This window comes from Dipodomys merriami, unplaced genomic scaffold (genome assembly GCF_024711535.1).
Source record: "Dipodomys merriami isolate MVZ:Mamm:240054 unplaced genomic scaffold, mDipMer1.0.p SCAF_3, whole genome shotgun sequence".
Lineage (NCBI taxonomy): Eukaryota > Metazoa > Chordata > Mammalia > Rodentia > Heteromyidae > Dipodomys > Dipodomys merriami.
In genome coordinates, this window is record NW_027204492.1 from 8,568,267 (window position 1) to 8,584,855 (window position 16,589).

Below are 16,589 nucleotides of genomic sequence, written 5' to 3' on the forward strand. Positions count from 1 at the left end.
CCCAGCTAAACTCTCCTTCATAACTGAAGGCCAAATAAAAACCTTCCATAGCAAAGAAAAATTGAAACAATACATCTCCACCAAACCAGCCCTGCAAAAGATTCTTAAAGATGTCCTACACATAGAAAACCAACAAGAACGCAACAAAGGCCAAGAAACTGCACACAAACTGAGAATCCAAGAACCTTAGGAAGAACCCAGTTTTCACAGCCCCCAAGAAGGTGGATAACATGGCAGGAACTCCCAAATACCTCTCAGTCCTATCTCTTAACGTTAACGGACTGAACTCTCCAATTAAGCGACATAGACTGTCTAGTTGGATTAAAAAACAAGACCCTTCTATCTGCTGCCTGCAGGAGTCACATCTTGCCCGTAAAAACAAACATATTTTCAAGGTTAAAGGCTGGAACAAAATCTACCAAGCAAACGGCCCTCATAAACAGGCGGGAGTTGCAATCCTAATATCAGATAAAATAGACTTCAAATTAAAATTCGTGAGAAGAGATAAAGAAGGTCGCTACATACTAATTAAAGGATCTCTCCTTCAGGAGGATATTACAATTCTAAATATCTATTCGCCAAACAATGGAGCACCCAAATTTATCAAAGAAACACTACTTTCCCTCAAATCCCAGATAGATCCAAAGACATTAATCGTTGGGGATTTTAACACACCACTCTCCCCACTAGATAGATCAACTCGGCAAAAACTCAACAGAGAAACCGCAGATCTAAACAGCTGCATAGATCAACTAGACTTAACAGACATTTACCGAACATTTCACCCAGCAGCATCAGAATACACGTTCTTCTCAGCAGCACATGGAACGTTTTCTAAAATAGACCACATTTTAGGCCACAAAGCAAACTTGTCTAAATTCAGAAACATTGAAGTTATACCTTGCATTCTCTCTGACCACAAGGGAATAAAATTAGAACTCAACACCAAAAGCCACCAAAGAAAGTCCGGTATCACATGGAGGCTGAACAACACACTACTGAATCATGAGTGGGTCATGGAAGAGATTAGAAAGGAAATTCAAATGTTCATGCTATTCAACAAAAATGAACACACAAATTACCAGCTCCTCTGGGACACAGCAAAGGCAGTACTCAGAGGAAAGTTTATAGCTCTGAGCTCCTACATCAACAAATTGGAGAGATCTGAAACTAACAATTTAATGACACATCTAAACCTCCTTGAAAAAGAGCAGCAAGATAAACCCCAATCCAGTAGACGGAAAGAAATAATCAAAATTAAGTCAGAATTAAATGAATTAGAATCCAAAAAAACTATAGAAAGAATCAACAAAACAAAGAGTTGGTTCTTCGAAAAACTTAACAAAATCGACAGACCCTTAGCAAACCTTATCAGAAAAAGGAGAGAGCACACCCAAATTAATAAACTCAGAGATGAGAATGGAAACATCACCACGGAAACAACCAAGATTCAGAACATTATAAGGGAATACTTCTCAAAACTTTATGCTAATAAGTTTGAGAACTTGACAGAAATGGACCTTTTCCTAGCAAATATTGACATGCCAAAACTAAACCAAGATGAGTTAAACCAGCTTAACAGGCCCATATCAAGCATTGAAATAGAAACAGCAATAAGAGACCTCCCAGCTAAGAAAAGTCCAGGACCAGATGGTTTTACAGCGGAATTTTACAAGGCCTTCAAAGCAGAGCTCACACCAATACTCCTCCAACTCTTCAATGAAATTGAAAGAGAAAGCTCACTACCAAATACATTCTATGAAGCCATCATAACCCTCATCCCAAAACCAGGCAGGGACTCATCAAAGAAAGAAAACTATAGACCCATTTCTTTGATGAACATTGATGCAAAACTTCTCAACAAAATTTTGGCCAATCGACTTCAACAATTCATCCAAAAAATCATACACCATGATCAAACAGGATTCATCTCAGGGATGCAAAGCTGGTTCAATATACGCAAATCAATTAATATTATTCATCACATCAACAGGAGCAAGAATAAGAACCACATGGTTATCTCAATAGATGCAGAAAAAGCATTTGACAAGATCCAACACCCCTTTATGATGAAGGTTCTGGAAAAATTAGGAATCCATGGAACATTCCTCAATACAATAAAGGCTGTATATGACAAACCTACAGCCAGCATTATACTCAATGGTGAAAAACTAAAGCCATTTCCTCTTAACTCAGGAACAAGACAAGGATGCCCACTCTCTCCACTTCTCTTCAATCTAGTATTAGAATGCCTAGCTATAGCAATAAGGCAAGATGCAGACATAAAGGGGATCCAAATAGGGAAAGAAGAAATAAAACTTTCCCTCTTTGCAGATGACATGATCTTGTATTTAAAGAATCCCATAGACTCCACTCCCAAATTACTCAAGCTGATTCAAAACTTTGGCAAAGTAGCAGGTTATAAAATTAACCCCCAAAAATCAATGGCTTTTCTATATGCCAACAATGAGAAAAGTGTGGCTGAAATTAGGAAAGCAACTCCATTTGTAATAGCCCCACAAAAAATAAAATACCTAGGAATTAACTTAACCAAAGAAGTGAAGGACCTCTATGATGAAAACTTTAAAATCTTGAAAAAGGAAATCAACACAGAACTTAAAAAATGGCAAAACCTCCCATGCTCCTGGATTGGCAAGATTAACATCGTGAAAATGGCAATACTTCCCAAGGCTATCTACAAATTCAACGCGATACCTATCAAAATTCCACCCTCATTCTTCAAGGAAATAGAGGAGGCAATCCAAAAATTCATATGGAACAATAAAAGACACCGAATAGCAAAAACGCTCCTCAACGGAAAGAACACTGCTGGAGGAATATCAATACCAAATTTCAAACTCTACTATAAAGCCATAGTAATCAAAACAGCTTGGTATTGGCATAAGAACAGACCTCAGGACCAATGGAATAGAATTGAAAACCCAGAAATGAACCTATAGACCTATAGCCATCTAATCTTCGATAAGGAAGCTAAAACAATAGAATGGAAGAAAGACAGCCTCTTCAGTAAATGGTGCTGGCAAAATTGGTTAACTACATGTAGAAAACTAAAGCTAGATCCTTATATATCACCCTGCACCAGAATCAACTCCAAATGGATCAAAGACCTTGAACTAAAAGCAGACACTCTGAAAACATTACAGGATGGAATAGGAGAAACCCTAGGTCTCCTTGGCTCAGGTCGAAATTTTCTGAATAGAGACCCGGAAGCACAACAAATCAAAGAAAGGTTGGACAAATGGGATTGCATAAGATTGCAGAGCTTCTGCAGGGCAAATGACATAGCTGGCAAGATCAATAGAAAGCCCACCGATTGGGAGAAGATCTTCACTAGCCATACAACGGACAAAGGTCTCATATCAAAAATATACTTGGAACTCAAAAAATTAAACCACCCAACAACAAATCCTCAAAGAAACAACTGCCCAATAAATAAGTGGGCGAAAGACTTAAAGAGAAGCTTCTCTGAAGAAGAAAGAAGGATGGCCAATAGACACATGAAGAAATGTTCAACATCCCTAGCCATAAAAGAAATGCAAATCAAAACAACATTGAGATATCACCTCACTCCAGTTAGAACAGCAAAAATCAAGAACTCTAATAACAACAGATGCTGGAGGGGATGTGGACAGAAAGGAACCTTACTTCATTGTTGGTGGGAATGTAAACTTGTTCAACCACTTTGGAAAGCAGTATGGAGGTTCCTCAAAAGACTTCACATAGATCTCCCCTATGATCCAGCAATCCCACTTTTGGGCATTTACCCAAATGTTTACAAACAAGACCACACTAAAGCTACCAGCACAACTATGTTTATTGCAGCATTATTTACCATAGCTAAGATATGGAACCAACCCAGATGCCCCTCAGTAGATGAATGGATCAAGAAAATGTGGTATATATACACAATGGAATTCTATGCCTCCATCAGAAAGAATGACATTTCCCCATTTGTTAGGAAATGGAAAGGTTTGGAAAAAATTATAATAAGTGAAGTAAGCCAGGCCCAAAGAAGCATAGGTCCCATGGTTTCCCTTATTTGCAATATCTAGTATAGGTATGAGTCAAGCGGAAAAGGCCAGATAATGTGATGTTAGGAAAATGAACCCTTAAATATGTATTTTAATGTTTTCGTTTCTTTCATGCATGTATTTCTAATGCATTTATAAGATTATTCCTTTATTGCTTTGTATGTCCCTCCCCCACAGTGTAACCCCCGCTTTCACTATATTTGATATCAGTATATCATGTGGAGGAGATGGGGACAAACAAATCGTTTAAGGATTCAGGTGGACCTGTTGCAACAATGAGAAGTACAAAATGTCATGTCAAAACCAGCTTTACAATTTCGGTGTGGGGGGGGGAGGGGGGTATAATTGGGTGGGGGGAAGGGGGTAAAATTGGGTGGGGGGAGGGGGGAGGCAGGGAAGGGAAGTGAAGGGTAAACAAAGGAGGAGGCTGCAATGCTTGGTAAGAAATGTATGCATTATTCTGCCCATGTAATTGTAGCCCCTCTGTACAGTATGTTCTCAAATAAAATAAAATACAATTTAAAAAAAAAAAAAAAAAAAAAAAAGAATGAAATTATATCACTTACAGGAAAAAAAGATGGTACTGCAGAGTATTGTTTTCAGCAAAATAAGCCAGGTTTAGAAGTCCAAAGGTCTCATATTTATTCTTTTTTTTTAATTGTGAAAATACTGTACAGAGGAGTTACAATTACATGGGCAAGATAATGAGTACATTTCTTATCAAGCATTGCTGCCTCTTCCTTTGTTTCCCCTTCCCATCAGATCCTCCCCCCACCCCCACCCAACCCTCCTCCCCCCTCATATTTATTCTTTATGTAGAATTTTGACCGTATATATGTAATTTTATTTGTGATTATATTATATTATATGTATATTGTACACACAGCATGAGAATGACCGGAGGGGTGTGAGAGAGGATGTGAAAAACAGGATGATGGAAGATGAACAATATTTATTGAAATACATTCACAAGGCACCCCACTAAAAATTGTTGAAAAAGAGAGGGAAGGAGCTATACAAAAAAGATTAATAGAAGGGGTGAATATGATCTACTCACAATGTATACATGTATGAAACACCACTGTGAAACCTATTGCACAACTAAAGTACATTAATAGAAAGAAAATTACATAAATTTAGATCTGTGTCCCTCCCCTACTGTCTTAACAATACTTTAGAAATATGACCACCAAACATTCAAAAATTCATTTGTTGGATAGGCTTCCAATATGGGCGATTATTTGGTTAAGATTTCTTTTATTAGTTTAAACAAATACCAAAAGTAATTTTCACAAGCAAGATTTTAAAGCAGCTTATTCTGTTTTTATTCTAGTCATCATTAGTCCCTATGAATATGATATCAAATGCATGCTTTTAGCAGGTATTAAAGGATTCTTATAATGAGTCACAAGAAGCTGATTAACAATCTCATGGTGACTCATTTGTTTTTCACTTCTCTTTCCTTTAAGTCAGTTTTTACCAGGAGGCTTCTTGAGTATACCTTTTGCTGTTAATGGAAAATAATAAATTTTAATGGATTTTTCCCTTACCATAGTACACCACAGATTCTGATATTACCAATATATGAAACCTATAATTCCCCCTAAATCCTGCTGTTTTAGCAGTAGAATGATGTTAAATGGTTTTATTCTTTTAAGAACTCCTGATTTTAGCATAATACCCTGGGGAATCTTAGCATGACTGATAGGCAAGTATACATACTGGAAAGAAGGAAGCCGGGTATAACTGTACAAGAGTGGGTTAAAAAGCTTTTTAAATTCTCTAAGTTTCAAAACCACTTTCCTTATTTGTTTAAAAATATTAGGGTCAATTCTATGTAAAAACTCTCACCTAAAATAATAAATGCAATGTGAATTGAAAAATAATGTATGAATACATTACTTGTTGAAACATTTGGCATTATAGTACTTCCAAGATAACGTTTTGTGTACAGTCAGGAATTTCCAAGAGTGTCTTAGAACTAGTATAACAAAGCACCACAAATTGTGTGGCTTGAAACCACAAATCATTGTCTCACATATTCACAGTTCTAGAGTCTGGAAATATTCATAGAGTTGGCATGACTGTGTTTCCTATAGGGATTCTAAGGAAGAATTCTTTTTACTTCTGGCCCTAGGTGTTCTTGGCTTTGGGTAGCATCACTCCATCTCTATATCCTTGGTAATGATGCACATGCCATGTCTATCTATAACTCTTCTACTGTCAGAACACCAGTCATATTGAATTATAAGGCCACTCTATTCCAGTACCACATCATTCTAACTTAACTGGTTATGTGTGCAACTACTTTAGTCTAAATAAACTCTCATTTGAGGTACTGGGGTTACCAACTTCAACTTATCTTTTTGTAAGGACATAATCCAATCCAGAACAGTTTGGGGTTTTTGTTTGTTTGTTTGTTTGTTTGTTTTTTGTCGGTCGTGGGGGCTTGAACTCTGGGCCTGGGTGCTGTCTCTGCTCTCTTCAGCTCAAGGTGAGCACTCTACGGCTTGAGCCACAGCGCCACTTCCGGTTTTCTAGTGGTTAATTGGAGATAAGAGTCTCACGGACTTTTCTGCCCGGGATGGCTTTGAACCGTGATCCTCAGATCTAAGCCTCCTCAGTAGCTAGGATTACAGGTGTGAGCCACCGGCGCCCAACTTCAGTGCATTCTTTATATTGTTCAAAATTAAATAATCTGGTGAAAATACTTTTTCTGTCCTTGTGCTTCAAATGTAATAGCTGTTTCTTACATTAGAGATTAATAATGTGTTCATGTCTGTTACAAACTATATAGTTTCTTGATGTATACACAGACAAATATAATTGCTTATTTTTCTTTACTCTTCATAAACTGTAGACATCAGATTATTACATTATTAGTTGCTTATTATTTTCACTTAGGAATTTAGGTGTTTTCAACAAATCACTGAAAATTTATCTTTTGATGACATAAATGGAGGATTTTCAAAGTAACTCATGTATTTTTGAAAACAGTCACTTCATGAAGAAATGTAAATTTTATGCTATGACAGAAATAGGGTTCAGTATTTATTTTTTGTCAATTTATTTACATAGATATATGTTCTGAGAAAATTAGTTCAGTTATTACAGGATACTCTTATAGAGAATCCTGAAGATAATTTTTCTGCTAAAGTCTCTCACTTGTATCTTTCAATTTTGTTTTAGATAAAGTACTGAAAATCACCTAGCTTACAAGAGAAAATAAAAACCATGAAGGTTATGAGGGTTTTTTTATTCACCCAATTACTTAATATTGTCACCAGTATTCCAAATTGTCTCTTTATTAACCTTTGGATTTTAAAACCTTTGGGGCAATGCATTACAGTAGCCTAGAGACTGAAGAAATGTCTGGACCTTCTTTTGAATAATTGGAGAGGAAATCAAGAACACATAGAGCAGTGGCACTCACTAGACACTACGTTGAAGATAAACTATACAACTTGATGTGGAGACAGGAAGGAAAAACTGGGTGAGAGTGAGTGAAGGGGTGATACTGGTCAAAAAGAACAGTATCATTACCTTACTTATGTAACAGTAACCCCTCTACACATCACTAGATAGATAGATAGACAGACAGACAGACAGACAGACAGACAGACAGACAGACAGACAGATAGATAGATAGATAGATAGATAGATAGATAGATAGATAGATAGATAGATAGATAGATAGATAGATAGATAGATAGATGAGAGAGTTTTCATGAAAAGTGTCATGATGGAAATGTCAATGCAACCAAAACACTCCATATTTACTATAGAGATCATCATTGAAAAGTTCTGAAGCATAAAAATTATATAAAAATTTAAATAAGTTAAATCTCATAGATTACTAAGTAAAATGAGAGAATATGGGTTAAGAAAGACAATATTGTCAAGTGAAGATGGAAATAACATATACTACTTTAAGCATCATAATAATTCTCACCCCCATACCAAGATTAGCTAGTTTTGTTAATATAGATAATACCAGAAATGTAGTGTACTTAAGTATGACAAATTAGCAAAAGTTACTTAGGCCTGTCACATGCTTATTCAGATAAAAACCGATGAGGTAAGAGTGCCTATAATAATACAGAGATGAAGATTGCCAATTACATCCTGAATAACTCTGGATTTTATAGAGATTTTAAAGAATAATGCCATGCATACGTGGGAAGAAAATGGTATCAAATTTGGTGTCACTATGATTGCTCAAGAAAAAAGTGGCATAACTGAAGTGCCACAGACTGCCTGATTCTAAATTTAACTTGGTATTTAAATCTTTCTATAAGTGTTTATAATCTATCTTTTAATGTGTTTTCTACTTATTCTACCTTTAACATATATGATATGTAAGTTGTTTTATTCCAATCTATATTTGATCAGTTTTATAAATTCTAACCACATCTTACAAATTGCTCATTTACCCATGATCACAAATTCATTTATATATATGAGTGTTCCTGTTATATTGAATGGCATATTACTATGCATCCTTATCACTTCCCTTGAACCTTCTCGTTTTTTGCCTACTCTTTAGTCCTCTGGTAAGGAAGGGATGGGGAACAAGCATTATGAAGGCAGCTGAAATCTGAAACATGGAACGTGAAGCTGGGCAAAACCAGAAGCACATGGTGGTGATATTAGTGATAGAGTAAAAACGAAGAAAATGTTCATGCATCGTATCACTTGCTGAATGCATTGGTCATATTATTTAGGAAGTGTTTAGACGTATAAAATAGAAAATACACTTTCAGAGCAAAAACTAAATGTATTTCTATTTCTAACTTTAATTCTTAGAAATTGATATTTCTCAAAATTGATGGATAATACATAATAAAGACTTACTATATATTTATACATATTTAAGTGAATACATCTAGGAGTTCATTTTTGTATGGATAATTAACTATTATTACACTCAGAGATTTTTATTTCTTCAGATTTTTCTTTCTTATAAGAAAGATTTGAAAGAATGCACTCTTCAGGAAAATGATTTATCTATGTTAAACAAAGGGAACATCAAAAACAAGGCTATCATATTTAATTGGTGACAATTAGAATCATCGGATGAATGTAAAAAGAAATTGATTATTTTGTCCCTTTAAGTTTTAACTGTTTAGCTGATTTTATTATTTGAAAATGCTAAGCACGAAATAAGGATACCATGCGATGTACAAGACACTAAGTTGAAAACGAACTTTACAGCTTCAGGGTGGCCGGAAGGGAGAAGCTGGGAAGGTGGGAAGGGAAAAACAAAGGAGGGGGTGACAGTGCTCCAAAGGAAATGTACTCATTACCTTACTCATGTAACTGTAACCTCTTTGTACAATGTCTTTACAATAAAAAAATATATTTATAAAAAGGAAAAAAAGAAAATGCTAAGCACAAACTACTTATATAACTGTTGTTTTCATGTTATTAAAATTGTGGGTTTAGGGCTGGGAAGGTGGCTCAGTGGTAGAGTGCTTGCCTTGCACGCATGAGGCCCTGGGTTTGATTCCTCAGCACCACATAAGCAAAACAAGCCAGAAGTGGCACTGTGGCTCAAAGTGGTAGAGCGCTAGCCTTAAGCTGAAGAGCTGAGGGACAGCATCCAGGCCCAGAGTTCAGGCCCCACGACTGACAAAAAAATGTGGGTTTAAAAACACTTAGGATGAATTCAAACGAAAGACAGCAACTCACCAGGTGGAAAATATCTTCTTAAGCATGGCAATACACCCTGTTTAGTGCTTGATGCCATAAATAAGGCAATGAAAATATAAATATAAATATTTATATTTATATTTTCATTGCCTTATTTATGGCATCAGAAAATTCATGATACACAAAATCCAAGTGGTTCTAAATGATGACAAAGAATGTACAATCCTTAAGAGTTTTGTTATATTCTACCCATTTTCCTGCAGCAAGGCTTATGAAAACATTGTTTTCTGCAGTCTTACTACTATTAATTGTAGTCTTTAAAATTGTTGACTATTTTCACAACTAAAAAATAAAGTTTATGCTATTTTAATTGTTGCAGAGTGCTTGCTTTCTATGCATGAGGTTCTGTCTTTACTCCCTTCTAGGTCAGTAAAAAAGACAGAAAAGAAAACAAAAAGACAAAATGCACTGTTTTTTAAGCACAGCCCCTATGTTGTATACCAAGTCTCCAGAATATATGCAAATTGAATAAATAATTCAGATTTATTAATATAAGCTAATATATCTTGTTATGTTTAAATTCCAATTGTAGTGAGAATTTTATAATTGAATTACATTATTTTATTTCCCTTTTACTTCTTAGAAAATTTGCTTTGAATTATGATTTTCTGTTCTGAAAACTATACATGGATATTGATGCCATGAGACTGGTGACGGGAAGAGTAACATATAAAGGCGTGTGGTAAAATAAAAACCTGCAGTAGAGTGTATATATATATGATATATATATATATATATATATATATCATATATATATATACACAAACATATACATACATATATATGTATATATAATGCGAAAATTCTTGGGATAATGGTCTTTAAGTTCTATTGTTTTCTACATAATTTAAAAGGTGAGTTAATAAAACAATGATTATAAAAATATATAAATTAGTACATAATATGTAAAGATATATTCTGAAACATTGATATAGAACTAGAATCTGTATTCTAACAAAGATAAATTTAAATCTCTTCAAATTACATTTTGTGAATTAAATATGTGTTGATATCTTTGTAGTAACATTAAGAAAATACATACAACTATACAAAAAATGAAGAGAGTATCTCCAAACCATACAGTAAAAAAATTCAATGAAACATGAAAGAAGCCAGTGTTAGAGAACTCAAGGAAAAAATATGATAATGATCAACAAATAGGAAATATTAAAGTGGCAAAAGTCCTTCTGTATCAGCAATTATCTTAAATATGACCATTTATACTAAACCCACAACTGAAAGATAGACATTGATTGACAGAATGAATACACACTATCTTCCAAATATATTCTGTCTTAACACATTCACTTGGCATCCAAAGGCACAGCTGTAAAAGATAAAGGATAGAAAATCATATTCCATACAATGTCACTAAAACAAATTTCAATGGCTCTGAAAATATCACATAAACTCCACTTTAAATCAAGTTCTCACAAGACCCAATGAAAGTCGTTTAAAATGTTGATTCATCAAGAAGGTAGTGTCATTATAAATATATACAAACCACAGGGAAAAACACAGACAGTATGAATCAAGTATTGACAGAACTGGAAGGGTAAATATTTCTGCAGTAATATTTGAAATTTAAAATCTAAATCCTTTGAGATAGAAGATCAATGAAGAGATTTACCAGCCAACTAGATCTCAAACAATGTTTATAGAAAAATCCCCAGAACAAAAAGTAACAGAGATTTGCCTTGTGTCTTTGTATGTAGTCAGTCCTGAGAAGGCTCCGTGTGCCTGTGAGAATAATGTGTGTGTCCTCTTTGAAAGTGAATTGTTTCATATTCTTGTGAGGCCTGATAGCTTTCTACTATTGTTAACTTTTCTATCTCCTTTCTACAATACAGGATTGCTGTCCTATTAATGAATAATGTTCCATTGTATTTATGTATATAATTTTGTTTATAATTTAGTTAATGCACACTCAGATTATGTTTATATCTTTTAACTCTTATGAATAAGGCTACTATCAACATTTGCATATTCCTTTTTGTGTGATTATCACCTGTCATTTATATGTGTACACACAAATGTAATGGTTTAGCCCATAATAGCACTACAAGTAAATTTTAAGGGAATTCAGAATGGTGTATAAACTGTCTATAGCATTTTACCTGCCCATCTGCAGTGCGTGAGCGTTTGGACATGTTTTGGTTTTTCTTTTGTGTTGTTTGTTTCTCTAGCTGGTCTGAAATCATTGAGTTACTGGTATCATTAAATGAACCGGATTTTCCCCATCACATTTTATGTTTTAGAATAGTGAAAAAAGTGGAAGTAATTCTTTAAATAGTAGAATTCAGCAGGAAAGCCACTTAGATTGATTTTTTTTCTTTATTTATATACATTCAGTTCTAAATAAGTTTCTCATTGTATATCTATTCAGATTTTCTATTTTACCTTGGGTCAGTTTAGCAATGTATATTTTTCTAGGAATTTACTCATGGTATTATATTCCTTCTCTTTTCTTTCCTTTTTGAAACCGAATCACACCATGTAGCTCAGCCTACCTTAACCTGGAGATTCCCTGCATCAGCCTCCTGAGTGGTAGAATGAAAGTTGTGACTCACCAGGCCCAGTATATGCCTTATAAACTCCTTTTAAACCTGCAAGCTTTTTAGTAATAATTCCTCTTGGCTTTCTGGTTTAAAAAAAATCTAGGTATTTTCTTTATATTGCAACTAAAGGTTTCTCATTTTGATTAGTCTTTTCAGGGAATTACTTTTTGAGTTTCTTGATATTCTCTAGTATTCTATATTTCATTAGTTTTCTTCCTAATCTTTATTTACTTCCCTTTCTTTTAATTTGGTTTTATGGTGATATTAGGTTATATATCATGTTTTATGGTGATATTAGGATAATTATTTGAGATCTTTATTGCAATAATTATTGTGGAAAGTCTACTGAAATTGAGCTTCTGAGACATAGAATTTGAAGGAATAAAAGGTAGAACAGTCCTGCTCCAAGGAACTATCTGAGCCCTAAACTAAGAGATGAGGATCAAAAGGGGTCCTTTACCCTTGACTTCACCTCACAGCCTTACAATTTCAGTTGTACTAATTGATGTGATCATATCTCCTTTATTTTACCATGCTTAGATTTCTACAAAAAGTTTCTCCCTTTGTTGTGTTTCTTTAGAAAAAAATAGTTTTCAAATGTGGTATGTGTTATCGTGTGTATGTGTGTGTATGTGTGTGTGTGTGTGTGTGTGTGTGTGTGTGTGTGTGTGTGTGTATGTGTGTGTGTGTGTGTGTGTGCTTTAACTATCCTTAGTTATACAATTTACAGTTGTTTGGTGTAAGAGAGGGTCTATGGATTCTTTGTGCTACCATTATACATGTATTTATTTATTTTTGAAGAATACAATTCTCTGAGAACTATACAGTGTCATCAAGTGTGCTAAAAATTCAATTTAAAATCACTAAAATGTTTGAAACTTTGTAGAAAATGGATTGGGAAAATATTCTGGTGATATCACAAGGAAGTGACTGTGAAATAGAGTGATAAGCAGTTTTCAAAATGAAACAACTTATGAATGAGAGGCAGTTCATGAGAGAAGAAGAAAAATATTTCCAGTCATTTAAAAATGTTCCTGTATTTCATGAAGCAAAATATCTGTGGATTGTGAAGAGAATTCAAAGCAATTTTTCACAATAGATTCTTATCGATGTTACAGCAACTGGAAACTTCTTTCATATTTATCAAGTGGTTTCCTCCGATGATTACATTTTTGTAAAGTTGTCAGGCTTTGCTGTTTTATTTTTTTGTTGGCTTAGGTTATATCATAAGCTATGAATCCATTTCTATTTTTAAGTATGTATGCTAATAATACACTAGCAACACATGGCTGCATGCAGTGAGAAAGTGAATTCCCACACATGCTAACATTTTGATAAAGATGTCTGTACATTTGATCAATGTTTATGATCAAAAATGTCTCAAAACTTTATTGAGCTATGCTTTGGAATATAAAATAAAAATAGCTATTGGACACAACCATTACCTGAAAAGTCTTACTTAAAGGACATAACTGAAATTTATATACTTCTATGGCATTAATTTATCATTTGACAATATAGATTTTACCTTATTTCCAAGTTTCATGCTCATTGATTATTCTGACATCAGGTTTCCTTGTCTAACTTTCTGTGGTTAATGATTCCTTGGTCCTCTTTTATTTCTTACAATAAATCTGCGTCAGAAAAACTACTGTTCTAATTAATCAAGTAATTTGCAATCTCAATCTCCTTTCTTAGGTCTACTGATTTTCTTCAAATTCTACTTCCTTCCAGATTAATGTTTAAGTCTTCTTTCATTATCAATAGTATTTATTTGCTTTTGATCTCTTGGAAAATAGGCATATCCTGTCAAATTCTAAGGGCAAAGGTAGAGGAAAAATAGAAAAATTTTGTATGATAGATAAATTTTCCATGAAATTCAAAGCTCTAGCTCCTTGATAGTGGAATCGAAAGAAATATAAACAAGAGGACTCTAATGAGGACTACAATATGTATAGTAGAACCTGATTTCCTAGTGAGAATTTAGCAGTAATCAATGCTCAACTCTCAGCTCAGCCCCACTCATAAGTCTCACAGACTTCAGTATTTAGTACAGGCCTTTTTTTAACAAATGTCATTACCAGAGCTCAAATTGTTTTCAATTGTCCATATTGTTGAATAAAAAACCTGGTGATGTGCATGTAGTGACTCATGGCATGTATTCATCTCTATCTGTGAGTGATATGAAATAATGGGTAGCAATTTCAGTTCAAAGATGCTTTTCTTTTTTTAATAGAAGTGGCTCAAAAGTCGACGTCATATCTTCAAAATGGTCATATCTGTACAATATCTATTGGAAACTGGCAGTTTCCCTTCTCTAGTCTTCAGAAATATTATTGACTTTTTTCCATTCCTTTATGTCTTTGTCTTGTGTTTGCTTCTGTTTATGCTGCAAGAAATTGCCTAGAACTGGATGTATAAGACAATCTAAATTCATTAATTTATAGCTAGAAAGTCAAAATTGTAAAAATAATTTTCACTACTCAAAATGACCAGGTTGAATGTGTCATACAGTATACAAGAACCTACTTCATTTTAATTTCCACATCTGTATATTAGCCTCATCCCTTACCTTATATGCCATTGAATCACACTATCCTCCTGTTTCTTTTCCCACACAGAATTTTTTATCTAATGTTCCTCTACTTTCCTCTTTTATTCATATTTAGACTGTCCTGGAAAATTCACATAACTACCCTATCCTCTAGCCTTTAGCTTCACTATGTATATAATATTCACTGGTTATTGAAATGAACTCCTACATATCTCTTTGGAATGCTATTCAGCCTTTCATGGCCATTAAATATGACTACAGAAGAGCAAGAATTAGACTATTACTAATGTTACTCTCTTCTCAGGAAACCTATCATAGAAAAGAAAATTTTGTATTTGCTAAATATTTATTTGAAATTATTATGCATCAGGTACCATTCTAACTTCTTCACAAATATTAACTTTCTTAGTTTTTATTAAAAGATTCATTTTGCATGTATGGAATAGAAGACATGAAGCTCTGATGTAACTTGGAAAGCTTATTCAATTTTTCATTGGAAGAGATAGTATTTGAACCAGGCAATCTGGCTTAAGTAGCTAAATTTTACTAAATACACAAATGTTTCTATGTGTACAAATTCTTACTAAATATACCAATGTTTCTTTTAAAAGATTGAATAAAATTTCCTGCTTTAACCAAATTTCAAAACAGACAAAAGTTCTTACTGTTAGAAACTCAAATATCCATATGATTTTTCATAAATTGTATTTTGTACATATTTTCTACATATTTTGGTAATTACATTGGTTGTATGAAAGGTAAAAAGACAAGTTAATAGGTTGACATAGTTTTATTGACTAGACGTCATTTCCACTTTTTGTTTCTTCTTGGCCTTGGCCTACAAAAAGAGCCCAGCGTATCTTTCATTGAATTCTACCTCAAAGCATTTGGTGGTCTGTGAAGATTTGGGAAAGATTCTTCTCTCAGCTTTAATATGCTTTTGCATACAACAGTAAAACTGAATCTATGTTCCAAATTTTTGAATGATTTAAACAAAATAAGATCCATCACCAACCAAGGATAATGCTTTGGCTATAGAAGACATTACTTTTTGGGGCTGGGAAGGTGGCTCAGTGGTAGATCGCTTGCCTTGCATGCATGAGGCCCTGTGTTTGATTACTCAGCACCATATATATAGAGAGAGACATGGTAAACAGGTCAACATATTTTATTTTTAACACTGCAGATTTCCATGATCATTTTTTGATTTAGTTCTGTATAGTTGCTCAGTCTGTGGCTCTCTGCCAAGCCAAGTGGCCATGATTTAAAACTCCAGAGAAGTGACTAAACTCCTCTTCATGCACTTAAGTGCCAATCCCTCTTCTAACATTTTGTACAGCCAATTTTCTGGTGAGCAATCGACTTTACCTCCACAAAGAGATGAATAACCAGCAGTGTTGAGGAGTGACGGGAGCATTAGACAAGAACTCATCACAAAATACAAAACGGATAGGCTAATTGGAAAATCACAGCAGCTAAATGTCTCATGATAAACATTTTATTTCTAAAATTACTGGATGGTACAAATGAGGAGGAGAATTTATATCATTTTCACAAAATTTGCATGAAGCAAATTTCTATTTCCAAGACTTATCGCTAGGTGGGATTTGGCCAGGTACTTTTCCCGAGCTTGGCTAATATCTTTCAAATGGAAAACAAACCATAGGTCATGTCTTTGAGATAGTCATCTCTCTTCTGTCCAACCTGTTATCC